The following is a 16583-nucleotide window of genomic DNA, read 5'->3' on the forward strand; positions in this document are numbered from 1 at the left end:
GAAAATACAAAATAAAAGCTCATTCATGTTATTAATAAATATTATAATAACAGCATATAAATAATACTAAAATAAAACTATATATATTCAAAATAAAGTACACTGAGCATTTCCTCTAATAACAGCTATAAATTATAAAATAGCTATCATGAGTGGACCATAAGGAATTATGAAAAACTGTACTGTCACAAAATATAATTTCCTTGAGAACTGAAACCACATTTGCATCCACATGCTATGTAAACCCCAAACTGAAGCATAAATCATCTGGATATGTAGTATATTCACTCCACTTTCAGTCCATTATTTTATATTGCTTCATATCTGTTTCTATAACGCAGAAAAGCTCCACTCTCACGGACAGTATGAGTACATGTTAATATGGCCACCAAAATAAGCATATGCTACTTTCGTGTGCATGTGATACAATGCTTTTGTATTAGTCAAACCACAGAACAGGAAAACACAAAAAACCAGCACAAACCTCTGGTTTCTCTTTTCCTTCCACACAACACTCTGATCCTCCTCTCGATACTCTGCCTTTGTCAGTCAGTCGTGTTCAGTCATGTCAAACACGCTCCAGCTGAAGGGTTTTATCTGCACTCGAAAAACATACACACCACTGCTGACTGGGTTTCTTCAGAGCTTAATTTAAGTGGAAGATCTACTGTTATCAAGTGAGGAAGGGAGGGGGGGATAACACACTTTAGGTGCTGTTATTAGAGAACAAACCTGATGCCGTGGAATCCTGCTGACATGAAAAGCTCCGTCAACCAGATGGAGCTACACATGAATATTGTTGCAAAATAATGATTAAAAAAAACTAGATTTTTTGTTTCAAAAGAAAAAATATTGTTCTTGCCCATGCAAATGTTGCTGCCATAATGCTAGAGATGGTTAAAGGTGTTGTTATGTGGTTAAACTGTTTTTTGGGGGGGGTTTGCATGCTTGCACGGTCACTAGTAACAAAACTGCAACGCTTAAGTTTAACACTTTAGCCAGAAATACACTATATGCAACTGTGCAAAAAGTATGTTTGTTGAAAGTATGCATACGGAAAAGTGCATGCTGGAAAGTAACCAACCACTGCTGTTGCAAACTGCACTTTGCAACTCATTGTCTAAGCTATTAAAACACAATGATTTCATTCAGAAACATGTTTACTGTATTAGGAAAATCTCTAATATTCTTCTGACAAACTACACAGAACTTCGATGTGGTGAGCAGAAGCTAAAAACAGAAGCTTTTGATCTTGACACGTGATAGCACAGCAAAAAGATAAAGAGAAAAAAATGTGAGAAAAAAATACTGTTTATTTTGATTAATGATATTTACTAAAACTTGTCAGGACGATTGCAGCGATGGAAACCAGGCTGAGCAAAAACAAATGCAAAAATGAAAAAAAATGAAAAATGTCTTTCTGATGGAGAAGAGCACGTAATAATGAGCTGCTCCTATTCACTTTCTGTAAGAGATGGTCAGATACTGTGAGATAATAAACAACCTCTGGCAAAGTGAATATATATTTAACATTAGTCTCACCATATGGTCTGCCTTCCAAGCATAAAAAAAATAAAAATTAAATATATATAAAATAATATTTAAAAAAAAAATGGATGGATGGATTGATGGAATATAATAAATAAATAAATAAATAGATAGAAAAATAAATAAAATAAATAAAATAAAATAAAATAAAATAAAATTTAATAAAATAAAATAAAATAAAATAAAATAAAATAAAATAAAATAAAATAAAATAAAATAAAATAAAATAAAATAAAATAAAATAAAATAAAATAACAAAATAAAACAGATTAGAAGTAAAATAAAATTGTTTTACTCCCTAATATTTCAAGGTTATCCATTATAAAAGGAACAAAACTATAGTAAATGAAGTAAATAATAAACATAATATTTATTTTTAAAGGAAAGTAAATAAAGTATCTGCTAATTAACTAGTTGGCTGTTGAACGACTAGTCGATTTATCAACCATTGTGATGTGTTGAAGATAATGAGAGTCAGTTTAAGACACTGGAGAAAATCCTGAGCACTCATAACAGAGGCATTCTGTGACAGTCTCTCTCTATCCATAAACCACTTTCTGTTTCTTTACTAGCACAAAAAATGCTTACCATTACTGGCATATCGCCATCATAAGCAGGACACAAAGTTTATTTCTCTCATCATTGCATTTCTTTGAGAGAAAGACCTGATCTGCAGGCTTCCACTTTACAATCTGATCTTGTTTTGACAGCGATGAAAACAATGATGAATAGAATGAATAGCATAAAGGAAACTGAGTCAGTCTTTGAAAAAGAAAAACAGGACTGATGGACTAAAAAGAAAGCAGGGAATAATGGGTGGCAGAGACATTTTCAGATACGGTCTCAGATCTGAGACACAAAGGCACCTCAAAACCCCTTCCGACGGCCACTACGATGCTTAAAAAGCAAACACATGCTTTAATTGCTGCATTTAGAGTAGTGCTGCATGATCTCCTGGGGTGTGTGGTTATTACACACACACACACACACACACACACACACACACACACACAGTGAAGCCGGCACGCCACTAGCAATGTTCAGCAGTATGCTTCATTTAGTAATAAGCTTCACATATTTAGCACGTGAGTGTTAACAGCCGCTGCGACTCAGCGCACTGCCGGCTCTCTGACAACATCCAGCATAGTTGTGCGGAAAATAAAAGAAATAGCGGAACCTTAGCATGTTAGATAATGAAGAACTGTTTTTGGGACAGGAACCAACAAGAAATGATGCCTGATAAAAGCAGGAACCCGCAGTTGCTGTTCAGACACCTCATCAGAAACGCTTGCTGTTTGTAAACCACAAACCGTAAGCCGATGTCACTCTGAAGTGCACTTCTTTATCATGATTTCTGAATGACCAACTGTATATACAGTGCAACCCTGTAGAGCATTTTATCAGCCTGCAAGAATCAAACCCAGAATTATAACTTACAAAATCTAGTGAGCGACCTAAACAAATGTATGGCATAAAATGCACGCTTGCAATGCAAAGTAAAACAACCTTGGATGTTTTTAAATGTGCTAAACATTGTATTGCATTGCATTGCATGTACAAATAGTAGGTCATCTGGGGACCTTTCGCCTACTGTTTTTCGATTACTTGTATTTACTTTTGGCATACTATTCAGTGGGGAAGTATTTGATTTTGGACGCAGCATGTGTGTGTGTTTGAAGCTTTGTGAGTGAACTTTAAGTGTTTCAAATCAGTCACTTGAGGTTCTATGACAGTTCACAAGGTGGCTGTCTACAGTTGGTTTTGTAACAGAAGGTCTAAGGGTTAAAATTGCCAACAAACACTGACTAGAGAACAGTCCTCGACACTACAACCCTTACAGGAGGAGTGAAAGCCTTTTCTCAGATCTTTCACACTGAGTCATTGTTTAAAGCTGACTCCGAATACTCCGAGCTCAAAAAACGGAAAGAAAAGAGACTTATGACATCACTTCCTGTGAGCAAGCTAGCATTTGTGTTCAATTAGAAGATAATATAAAATTAGCTGCACTAAGAAAACTTCTCTACTTTGAACACTCATGCGTTAAACTTGCAGACAGCTAAAACAAATGAATCAAGATGCAAAACAAAAAAGGACTAGAATTCATTTTACTTCTCCAAATATCGGTTCCCTCAAATGAGAGCGAGTCATCTAAAGCTCTCAGAGATAATACTAGCCGTGCCTTACACATAATCACATGTCAAAGACTTGACATGGAACCTGTATGGTTGCCGCAGCTATTTCTGGACCCTATGATGATTGTGACCATGTGATGATTTACTGCAAGGCATTTATGAAACACACAAATACAAAAACATGATACAATGCAAAGTTTTAGAACAATAGTTCATCCCCCCAAAAATGTCAATATTTAAAGGGGTCATGACATAAGAAATCAAAATTGCCTTGATCTTTTGACATATAAGAGATCTTTGAACCATTAAAACATCCAGAAAATTTCCTGTTATAAACAAAGCATTTATTTAATCAAACTCCAAAAACAGCTTGTTTTAATATTGTTGGATTTGTGACATCACACGGGCAAACACATTTGCATATGTCTGCTTCCAGAGCAGTTATTCAACTGTTGTAGTGTTGTTATTCATCATCGCATCATAGGCCCCGCCCACTTGCATTAAGTCGCTTAAGTCAAAAGCAAATAAAACCCATTATAATCACTGACGCTGTCTACACTGGATACAGTATAGAGATGTGCGTTCAGTTTCTGACATACTCCACACGCTTGAGTCTGTCGACAACAGGACAAATGGAAGAGTGAAAGACGCTTTGACGCGTCCAGTTTAAACGGCTGGTTTGAGTCTCTGTACAGACTTCAGAAGGATCCCAGTGTCAGAAACAAGTGGAGGGGTTATTATAATGGCGTCCCAGATCACGTCGGAGGATTATATGTTTGTTCGGAGCATTTTATTTAGTAAACGATGCACAGAGTAATGGAGAGTTCACAAAGAATCTTTGGTTGAAAGATGAAGCAGTGACTGTATTGGATCTGACAGCAGCGGCATCACAAGCCAGAAGTACATAATTTCATAATGCTTTGTCTGTAAATTACGGATAATGTTTTATATAAACACTTAATTGTGTGCAATAGTGAGTGGGTGTTGATACCGTTTATGACGTTAGCCAATCATAACAGTGGCCCTGACAAGCCTTAAAGGAGCCGCACCTTAAAAACCCACAGAATGAGGGTTGAAAATAGTTTTACTGCATATATATTTGTTTTTGTTTTTCACATTAAGTGAACCTCAAGGACCATATTAAAAAAAATTAAATTTGAGCTGTGTGCAAATGATATACATTTATACAAATCTAAATCAGTTACACCATAAAAAAAAAACACTACCAAGGTGCTGTGGCAAACTGCTTGAATGTTTTTCTTTTTTCTTTATATAAAAAAACTGCCTTTCCCGGTGCAGCTGGAAGTGTTGTCTGCCAGAAAAGAGCAAGAGAGCAGAGGAGTGAATTCAACCTGCCAAAAACACGAGACAATGCAGCCTTGAAGCTCACCATAGCAAAAAGATTAACTACCAGAACTGAGAACAGTGTCTATTAAAGGAATAGTTCACCAAAAATGAAAACATTCTGGACAAATTAAAATAAAATAAAAATAATTTACTCAGTCTCATTATTATAACTTGTTATTTGCTGAAAAGCTATACAGAGATATTATTTTAAATAAATACTTTAATAAAATTTATTACAAATATTAACAAATACAACACTGGATTTAAGTATGATTGGATCATTATTGCAATGATTATTATGTTTCTAGCATGTTATTTTTTGGCAACAGTTCTGCTAACCCTAAATGAAGGAGTGTGTAGCTTTTCATTTCTTAAACAACCATATAGGAAAACACATCATGGCCATATTCCAGGATGACAAAGTCAGGATTCATCAGGCTGAAATTGTGAAAGAATGGTCGGGAGGAGCTTGAAGAATTATTTTCACACATGAATTTGCACTTATGAGTCCAGAGCTTAAATTCATTGAAAGTCTTTGGGATGTGCTGGAGGAGACTTTACAGAGTGCTGGACCCTTGTGTTGTCAATACAAGATCTTGACCAAAAATTGAGGCACCACTTCATGGAAATAAATGTTGTGATGTTATGCATCAATTTCTGGTCAAGATCTTGTACACACTCCATCAGTTAGGGTTAGAAGAACTGTCCCCAAACATATAACATCCTAGAAACATAATAACCACTGCAATAATGATCCAGTCATAGACGCTTAAGCATTTGCCTAGTGAAGTGTATACATAATACCAACACTGGTTTCTTCAAAAACACAACAGAAAAAGAAAGGAAAATTATTTGAGTATCAACATGAGTATCAACAAATAATGGCAACTTTCATTTTTAGATGAGCTGTTCCTTTAAGTGTGGGCCTTCTCACATTTTCCCTTGGCGTATGTCCTTAAAAAGGTGTTCCTCAAGGGTGTACGCTAGGACAACGTATGCATGTGCACACATGCCTCTACAAACACGCCCCATCTTTGTGCATGTTTGCATCTCTTTATCATCTCTCTCTCTCTCTGCTTGCTCACACCTCTCCATCGCCTCGTCTGATCTGATCTGGGGTCTGTGATTATTCAGAGGTAATCTCGTGGTCAGCTGGTTGGCATGGAGACTGTTTCCCCTGGGAACAGACCTGTACAACCTACTCTACACGGGTCCTCCTGACCCAGACGTATTCGCTCGCAGCATAGCAACACAAATGTCAGACCGTAATTATTGCCCTCTAATATCTTATTTTTAACCACTTCAGTACTCAATGGGTTCTTTGCCTGTTGTATAATCTGACAGGCAAAAATTGCAAGTAAAAAAATTAAATTAAATGAATAAAAATATATTGATGCTTTCCCTTAGCATTTCACAGAGAAGCAAGAAAAACAAACTTCTGATGGCCCGTTTTTGCAATCAGGATATCATTTTCCCGCGATTTAATCCAGAACATTTGTTGTTTGCTCTGTTATATCCTCGATCAGCCTGATTTTTGAATCTTAAAGCGGACAAAGGTTTATCTTCAGTCGCCGTTTGTTTTTGTTTTGTTCATATTTCCTTCATCCTGGAAATACACTTCCTCCATCGGATCCTGCGAGAACTTTATCTGATCTTGTTGATAAAGTGTGATGTGAAATCTAGCCTGTGTTCAGTGAAGCAACCCCACATGCTAATGCACGCAGTCAATCGAAACATGAGGTAATAGCATTCTTCAGCAGCTCGTCTGCATGTTTATTATATGCTCGAGGTGTTCGGCTGATTTCAGTGCATTTCACATTTGCATCATCTCTCTCTAGTAAACCCTGAGAGCTACTGCAAGCATACTGAAGTACTGGGATTTCTTGAGCGGGAACGTTTTACTGGATAATCCTAAGAAAGCAATTTGCATGTGTGATCAGAATTCTCTCTCTCTTTTAAACAGGTTTAGACTTCATGATTATAAGAATATAGCGAAGTACTGATGCAACTAGCTTTACTTTAGCAAGCTGTAAACCCATACACATTAATGCAAAAACACTGATATAATGTGTGTGAATTTCACAAAAACATGTTTCGGTCACCTTTCAAAATATCAAAAGGTAGAAATATGATTTTCTTTTTTTGCCAAAGATATTTAAGGATTTTTTTCTTTTTTAATGTGTTTTCCCCAAAATTCTTATTACTATTAATCTCTCTCTCTAAAGTGCATGTACTTTCTGCACTATTATTTTTTTGCATTAAATCATTAAACATTAAAAGAAAGAAAAAGCTTAGGCAACATAACATTTTTAAAAGTTAGTGCATGTACTTTCTGCACTATTATTTTTTTGCATTACAGAAAAGGGACAGTTTTCATATTATTAAGCCTCCCTCCTCCCTCTCCCCCTCTCTCTCTCTCTCTCTCTCTCTCTCTCCCTCTCCCTCTCCTCTCCCTCTCCCCTCTCCCTCTCTCCCTCTCCCTCTCTCTCTCTCTCTCTCCCTCTCTCTCTCTCTCTCTCTCTCTCTCTCTCTCTCTCTCTCTCTCTCTCTCTCTCTCTCTCTCTCTCTCTCTCTCTCTCTCTCTCTCTCTCTCTCTCTCTCTCTCTCTCTCTCTCTCAGTTTATGCAAGATATGCAGTACTGGTCAAAAGTTTGGAAACATTACTATTTTTAATGTTTGAAAGAAGTAACTTATGCTCATAAAGCCTGCATTTATTTGATCAAAAATACAGAAAAAACAGCACTATTGCAAAATATTATTACAATTTAAAATAATGGTTTTCTATTTTGATGTACTTCAAATTTTAATTTATTTCTGTGATGCAAAGCTGAATTTTCATCAGCCTTTACTCCAGTCTTTAGTGTCACATGATCCTTCAGAGATCATTCTAATATGCTGATTTATTATCAATGCGTCATCAATTATCCAATATTTTTGACAGGCTTTGAAAAATCCACCTTAACCACATGCCCAGACATCTTAGCAACAACAATAACAACAACAACAACAAAAACATTTATGCCTGCTATAAAAGCAGGCCAACATGGCCATATGAGTCTGTATGTGTGTGAGAGAAAGATGATGGTTTATCATGCTGTGCAAACATTCAACACTACTTCACTTCAGTCTCGTGAAGTTCAGTCTCACAACAGCCAGACCGGCAGCAGAAAGACTCTCACTAGGATCCACAGGGCATCCCCTAAACCCTGTGCACTAAACACAGGGAATCCATGTCTCTGATGCCTGCAGAATTCACAGATGTAAACATCATACACATTTAAACGAAAGCCTGGAAGGCTGATTCCCAGTGGAATAAGTCAGGTCAGTCCACATTATATTCCCAGTGACTGACTACCAATGAACTGTCAGCTCTCCTACATCAAGAACGCTAAGAAAAAACACAGTGGGCTCCTTCTCTCTCATGTGCGGGGCAGAAATGGATTAGGCGTTCATTAATTCAGCAGTGGGATTATGGAAATCCAGAGCCAGCTCTGACGACAGCTACAGGAAAGTGGCAGAAACAATGATGATTTCTGTTGCTCTGCTCTGACAGGAGCGGCCAGAAACAATAGAGCTCTCATTCATTCCCGACAGAATCAACAGAGATTAGAGGAGATGCGGGCTGAACACAGAGAGGTCATTTATGCATCCAATCCTACCAAATCACATGGAATTCTGTGGATTATGACATCACAATCGACAATTAGCCAATCAGGAGGTCTTCCGTTAAAATGTAAATAAAGGAAGTGAAGTAACTGAGCTCTTTTATTCCGATGTTCTGTAAACACACGCATGAGACTCAAATAAAGGCATGCTGAAATGGATTTAAAATTAACTTCTTAAATAAGTGGTTTAACGATGGCATCTTTTCTTTAATTCAATTTAAGGATATAAAAGGGAATCCAAAAAGCAAATTCGGTTAATTGTGATAACGGCAAGACATTTACTAAAGCAAAGCATGTAAACATAATGGTACTCCATGATATGAGGGGGGTATTCAAGAAAAAAAAAATAAAAATAAAATAAAATAAAATAAAATAAAATAAAATAAAATAAAATAAAATAAAATAAAATAAAATAAAATAAAATAAAATAAAGATTTATTCTGTAAATGGCTTGGCTAGAATAAAGAGAATGTCAAATCTGGCTCAGAGCAACAACAAAAAAATACTACAATGTTTAAGAGGGAAATTATACAGCAATAAAACCAAACTACTATAAAACAGTAACAAACACACATTGCCTTGGTCTGGGGCCAGTAAAGTCAGTCTAATGCTATTTCTCTTCATTACAAACCACAACTTCACCTTTATTTGAATTAAGGCTGACTAAACCATTGTTACAGTGTTTTGCATTGCCAGCAGGACAAATATTCCTCTGAGACAGAATAAAGTAAATACATACGGTGCTGTGCATGGCATTTCCCATTCAGAAACAAACCTAGCACTGGGACTTCTTTTTTCAATATTGCTATATTCCATGTTTATCATTCTATCTCTCTGCTTATCCATCCATCCATCAATTCACTTGACAACGTGCAGCTTTCATTTCAAGCTTATTTTGTGAGAGGAAAATCTACATTTCTTATCAGCCCTGCATGAGCAAGGCCAATTAAAATCGGTTGAATTCAGCAAGAACAGGTTTCATTAGTAGGGAATTTTAATTGCATTCTCTCCTCCCAGCATTAATCTCAGAGAGCAAGAAACAGATCATTATATAGAACACAGTGTTACAGCCATCAGCCGTTATGTTCTCACACCCTGAAACACAAGATGCAATTAACTCTGTGCTGATTTCATAATTTCATCATTATTTGTTAATCAGAAAAAAAGCAACTCTGGGTTTGCCGTGGCTTGTGCAAATCCTGGGCATTCAGAAAGAGTTTAATAATGGTGTTTCAGTTCTGCGTTATAGCTCAGTTCCCACAAGTATAATACATTACAAAAAGGACATTCAAATGACAAAAAAAAAAAAAAGCCAAACCTTGCCTTAATCTGAGAATACTAAAATTCAGATGAAATTACACTAAACACTGAGTGAAGTAATCCTGAAGTACTTCCTGTTTTTGTGTGTGACTTTTGCAGCCTTTCAAATATTTGTAAATGCCTAACTGAGCATGCAACACAACTTCTCGTCCAGGCCCTGGTCATTTCTAAGCTTGATTACTGCAATGCTCTTCTGGCTGGACTTCCATCATGTGCAACTAAACCTCTACAGATGATTCAGAACGCTGCAGCTCGTCTGGTCTTCAACGAGCCCAAGAGGGCCCACGTCACTCCTCTGTTCATCTCTCTGCACTGGCTACCACTCGCTGCTCGCATCAAGTTCAAGGCATTGACGCTTGCTTACAGATCTATCACAGGCTCAGCTCCCTCCTACTTTCACTCGCTCCTACGAGTCTACATCCCTACCAGAAGCCTACGATCGGTCAAAGAGCGACGGCTCGTGGTTCCAGCACAGAGAGCCACAAAACACAAAATCACTTTCCAGAACATTCTCATTCACAGTTCCATGCTGGTGGAACGCTCTCGCCACCCTCATCCGGACTGCAGAATCCCTGACAATATTCAAAAGACAACTGAAAACCCATCTCTTCCGTGAGCACTTAACCTCATAACCTTCTTCTTTTTTTTTACATTTCTTTCCTTTTCCTTTAATCCTCCCATATCTGGCTTACTGGCTTATGCTACTCTGAGCAATGCCTGCACTTTGTATTTTGAGCACTTCTTGCGTTATGTTTGCCTCTTCACGATGACTCGCTTAATTTAGTCCTAATTTGTAAGTCGCTTTGGACAAAAGCGTCTACTAAATGAATAAATGTAAATGTTTTAGGTGTTTAATGTTTAAACTGTTGAGATGCAGTTTCATGAGCTCAAAGTACCTCTTGTGAGAATACAAAAATTCAAGTGAAGTTACACTGAACATTTGGAGTAACCCTCTCCAGTTACTTGCATTTAATGGTGTTTTTGAAGTTTTTGCACTTTACCAAATATTTGTAGATGTTTAATGTTTAAACTGTTAAGTTGCAGTTTCATGAACTCAAAGTACCTAAATACTAAAATTTAAAGGGATACTTCAGGATTTAGCATTAAGCTTTTTATTAGTAGAAAACCTGTAGTATTTTCGAATTACCGTGCTTTCCACCCTCATATCCCCCTGAGACGAGAGATTTATGTATTATTTGTCTGAAAAAAAATCCTCCGATGACGCAAAAATCGTCATTTTGCGTCATCAGAGGATTTTTTGGCCAGAGGCTAAAGACTACAGCCAGTAGGAGGGGCTGTCCCGCATGTGTTCAACCCGCCCATAGAGGGATCTCACTCACAGAATGTACACATAGTGTCAGCCATCTTTTTTTGGAAGCTAAGCTAGCAGGCTCTTGTTCTGTGGAGAAAGCTGAGTAGTAGGGGTTACCATCCTCTTTTTCCCGGACATGTCCGGCCGTCGAGATCGTCCAAAATGTCCGGGATTCGGCTTTTGCTTTCTGCAGTCGCCATTCATTGTTTACATGCACACCTTTTGTTTCAATCTAACTGAATTCATTCCGATTGGTGAATCTGAATGTAGTGTTTACATGAACGCTAAACAAGTGATCGGTTGATGTGCGTTTTAACATTGCTAAGAAAATTCCCGCTCCTCCGTGAGAGATACGAGACCGGTGCGTCTCAGTAATCACGCCACCGGCCTTGCGCCGTTCTTCCACGGCCCTCAGCCTCGTCCTGCTCGCCACAGTAAACATAATGAATGGCGACTGTAGAACGCAAAAGCCGAATCCCGGACATTTTGGGCGATCTCGAAATCCCGGGAAGACTCTCTCCACGGAGACTCAGTAGTAGTCTAGCCTTGTTGTTTTAAACTGCGCTCTCTAACCGGTAGGCATGGCTTGGGAGTGACCTCCTAGGGCTGCGAAGCAAGTGCATTCTGGGAGTTGTTGTCTTTCATCCACATAAGCCAAAAATACATTTTCTGGCTTTTCTCAGTCTAGAAAGCTCCAAATTCAACATTTCTTCTACATAAATGACCCATTTTAAATACACATTTATCTTTCCAGAGGTGAAGTATCCCTTTAAGTGAAATTTCGGTTGAGTACACTCCCCTGTTATTTACATTTTATGGTATTTTTTGATGTTTTTACAGATAATTGATGTTTTTCAAATAACTGATTTTGTTAATGTAAGGTGCAATTCATCAGCTTTGCATATCTTATCAGAATCTTGAATTTAAATGCATGATTTTTAAAGTCTACTGTGCAGAATGTACTTTCAATGTATTTACCATTTTAAGGTATTTTCACAATACTGTTGTAGATTTAATAAAATGTATTAAATAAACTATTATATTATTAAATAAACTGGCAGAATGGCTTGAGTGTTTAATATATAATGATGTAAAACATTTTTATTATTTTTTTTCATTTTCTTTTGGTGCAGCGGGGAATAAAGAATACAGTAAAGTTGCTTTACTAATATAAATTTACCTATATACATGTTTAGTTTAGGTAAAACAAAAAAAGAATGCTACTACAATTTAAAATATATAATTGGGCCAATAACATGGTTTGGTAAACTTTTTTTTTATTTTTTTTTTATTGGTTCAACGTATTATTTCTCATTGAGCCAACATTCTCCTACATTCAATACATAACAAATCAGTCACGGATGCTGCCTTACAAAGTAGAGTAGACAGCTCACTAGGTTTCGCAACAGAGTAATTGTGTCATATTTTTACAGTCATCCACCAAAACTTTGCGCAATCAACGTCACAGTTCTCTACAAACATTACATTGTTGTGCCACAGTCAAATAATGCCATGTCATGATTAATTAAAAATGAAGTTCAAGTGGTTTCACTTCAGCGTCTTTAATTCAATTTAAGGCCTGTTAAAGGAAATCCATTAAGCACACAACAGTGAAATGTCATTTTGGTTAATTGCAATATCTGTAAGTCATTAACCAAGGCAGGGCATGACGGGAAAAAACAACAAGACATACAGTATCATATTGCACAAAACAACAAAGCACTCAATCACTTTTGAAAAGCGTTATCTTCCGATGACCCGGGCAGGAGGCGGATGACGCTCTTATCTGAGTTCTTGCCCTTTGGGTCGTTCGTTATAAGAAACAGACTCTGATGTAATGGGATAGTAAGCATGGAACCACCCTTTCTGGACCACACTCTTTTCCTGCTTCATATTCCGGATGTAAACAAATAGTGACACACACTGCAGAGCTGTTATTATGTGTGTATATATGTTTAAGATGGGGCCGAAATTATGTCCACCGCTTCCGCTCCCCAGGGCAGACTGATCTACCGGCCTGTGCCGAGATGACAGAAAATCATTTCAAAACCATCGCGATTCAAAAGGTCAATAGTTGAATGTTGCTGTAAGTGAATTCTACTGAGAGCAGCAACTGGAAAATCTTCTCCCTATCCAGAGTCTGTGAGGAGTTCATGAAGATTTACACACAATTTGAGATCTACAGGGTCAATGGAATAAAACGCAGATACTATACCAGTTCTGTTGCTGAAGGGTCACTTTTGAGTCTGTATTGTTCAATAAATGTGGATAATCATCCAGTTACATACAGCATTGATTGGTTAATGGTACGTTCAGATTTCATGAGTATAGATTAAAAACTATCATTAAACATTAAAAGAAAGAAAAAGCTTAGGCAAAAGCTCTCTATATATAAAAATATAAAAATTTTAAAGCAGAATCCTTCACAACCAATATTAGAGATATTGGATATGTAATGAAATTTAATGCAAATTAAGGTCAAGAGTCACCTGTGAACCTGATTTGATTTCGTGTCTAATTTAACTCGACATCCATTAGAACCAAAAGACGAGGTGATGAAATGCATCATTTGGCCACCGTCACGTTTGCGGAGGTGTGCTCTCTGATCGTTCAGCATGTTCTATGTACATTTATTATAAGGATGGACACTCGAAAGCGGCAGAAATGGCAGTTAGGGATGCAATATTTAATTTCTAGTAAATGAAAATGAGGCTGCGAAGGACAGACATATAGTCCATGTCAATCTTTTTTTTTATAGCACTGCCGCTAAAAATACTAAATTAAAAACAAAATATTAATTATATTAAATTAAATATATTTACATAACATTACAATATATATGAAATATATACAGCACTCCTGCTCATGTGAAATAAAAATTAAAAATTCACATCCCTAGTTCACTCTGCCTCAAACGTTGGAATAATACAGCATGTAGTCTCACCATTATTTACAAAAAAACTCAGCCAACTTTCCATGCAAGAAGATGTGTGACTGTTGCCTGAGTCGCACTTGCTGAAGCAATTACACTTCTGAACTTCCTGCAAGAAACTACAGTTGTGAAAATGTTTACCCATGCTTTGAGGTTGGGGTGTGTGCAAAGGAAGGCTAAATGGATCACTGATCTTGAACTTGTCTGGCTCACTGGAGCACACTAAGAAAGGCTTTAAAACATCACTACAACTGAGGTGTTTTCCTAAAACCACAGATAAAATATTATTCTTTCTCTCCGCACCAACTTTGTGTCTCGGTTCAGATGCTGAGTGTGTATCTTAGACCAGATCAGTATATGGCTCTGTAAACAGCTGCTTAACTAAACTTGTCTGCACGGCTACAAATAAAACAACTCTGGTACAGGATCACTTAAAGTTTGAACAAAAGCACGTTTCACTCGCTTGAGTTAATCTAATAGTGAGAGCATGACAGTGAAGAGTCCTTTTGCAGTTGTTAGGTCACTTATTTGACTTTTGTTTTCCCAAAGCCTTTAAAAGGTGCAAAACATTACAAGTGATAATCTCATATAATGAGAAATCTGCTCTTATATAAGTCTGTGATGATTTAACAAATCCCTCTAATACATTTCTGGACATTTTCTGATGTTATCTATCATACTTTTGTCTGGTAGGATGGTTCAATTCCTTCTGTGGTGAGTTTGAGCTTAAATTCCTCTGCGGAGAGATTCAAAACACGTAGTGTCATTGCTTTGGGAATTTATCCATGGCAATCAAAACAATAAGAAAGACAGAAATAAGTTTACACTTGTGTTTTGGTATTTCCAAATCATTAATCTCAACCTTGAATCCCGAGGCCACCCTACTGAGTCTTCCACACTCGACTTCAGAGTCATGCTGTTTCAAGCCCATGCAAATGAAAAAGTCATTCTAAAAATTCCTCTTCATCCCAATGGGAATAAGATCTGCCAGCCGCACCCTAGGGTCCCCGCATTTCATCTTGCAAGAGAATCGCTGGGGAACGAGATTGTGCTGAAATTAACAGCAGCCACGACTTTAATCAGTTCAACTGAGTCGAGGAACAATAAGCAAGACTCTGCTTGTGTGGGCTCATTTAGTTTGGCTCATATAGAGCTGAAAATTACGCCCCATACTGTTTTTAAAAGTAACGGTGGGCTCTTCAGGGGTCCCGAGGAGACACACCCTACGGCTTTCCTAGCAGTCTTGCTTCAGGAAATGACGGGCACAACAGGGTCGAGTTTAACAACAAACCCTGCCAAAAGCAACACAAAAGCCCTTGTATTGATAGCAGAATGACCACACAATGACTCAAGAAAAACAGCAGGAACTGTTCCATAAGGCTGTGTGACTAAATGGTAAGCAGATCCCCTGCTAAATGTGACTGTAATGAGTCGGATTCAAGGAAATGTGACAACTGAAAGCATGTAACCTCCTCCTGAGAGCCTTGGACAGGGCAGACGGTGGTGGTATTTCATTCTGCTGACTCGCTCACTGTTGTGTCTAGACCCTCACTAAATCTAGACTCCAACTCAACATGATCATGAGTAACACGGTTGAGTCAGATGCTCTCCGGGAACAACTCAACTCTTACAGATGGTCTGGAACCACTTTAACACAGCTGATTTTTAGGTATCAACTCGATAAATGCATCAAAATTGCAGATGTAATTTATTTAGAAAAATCCAGCAAACTACATTCCTGCAACTCAAACTGTAGACAATAGCCCTATTCGCACGGGATAAGTATTACCTGGTGACCTCTAGTCATTTGTAATAATTGAGGAGGTTGTCTGAGATCTTAATCCCGTGCGAATCGGCCATGTCTGTAATTTGGCGGGGTCGTTTATAATTTTTTCAAGGTTTTTGTCTCCTGTGCGCTAAATCTAAATCACACGAGGTCCCCAGATAATACTAATCCAGTGCGAATAGGGCTAATGTTGCTAGAAACGCCAAGGGTTCGATTCCCAGGAATTACATGAAAAGAAAGCTCGAATGCAATGTACTGTAAGTCACTTCAGATAAAAGTATCTGCCAAAAGAATAAATATAAATCGAAAAATATAATTTCTGTGTTCAAGAGAAGAAAACAGTAACTTCCACGGAAACTTTTACTATGTAAATTAAAGTTGTTTGTGCGCATTTTAGAAATTGCATCCGCATCTTGCCCATTTCCATCCATTTTAATGCAATAACCCTAAAGTTGCATACAAATATGTGGATGCAAATCTGGCTAGTGAAGATCAGCACTACTGATAGACCATTGCCGGTAGAAGATTAATCAGAGCAAGG

General features: G+C 37.5%; 1 protein-coding gene across 4 annotated transcripts in view; it reads right to left on the reverse strand.

Annotated features, from left to right (window-relative positions):
• Positions 1–16583, reverse strand: part of ptprea (protein tyrosine phosphatase receptor type Ea) — a 78368-nt gene that overhangs the window by 50645 nt on the left and 11140 nt on the right. Inside the window, exon 1 of one of the 4 annotated variants that reach the window (XM_082151904.1) lies at positions 485–611. The exons of the other annotated variants lie outside the window; for them this stretch is intronic. The gene's annotated coding sequence lies outside the window, so the exon portion shown is untranslated. Of the gene's footprint in view, positions 1–484; positions 612–16583 lie in introns of those variants that run through there. 4 annotated transcript variants of the gene reach the window in all.

This window comes from Leuciscus leuciscus (assembly GCF_965113295.1).
Source record: "Leuciscus leuciscus genome assembly, chromosome: 21".
Taxonomy (NCBI): Eukaryota; Metazoa; Chordata; class Actinopteri; order Cypriniformes; family Leuciscidae; genus Leuciscus; species Leuciscus leuciscus.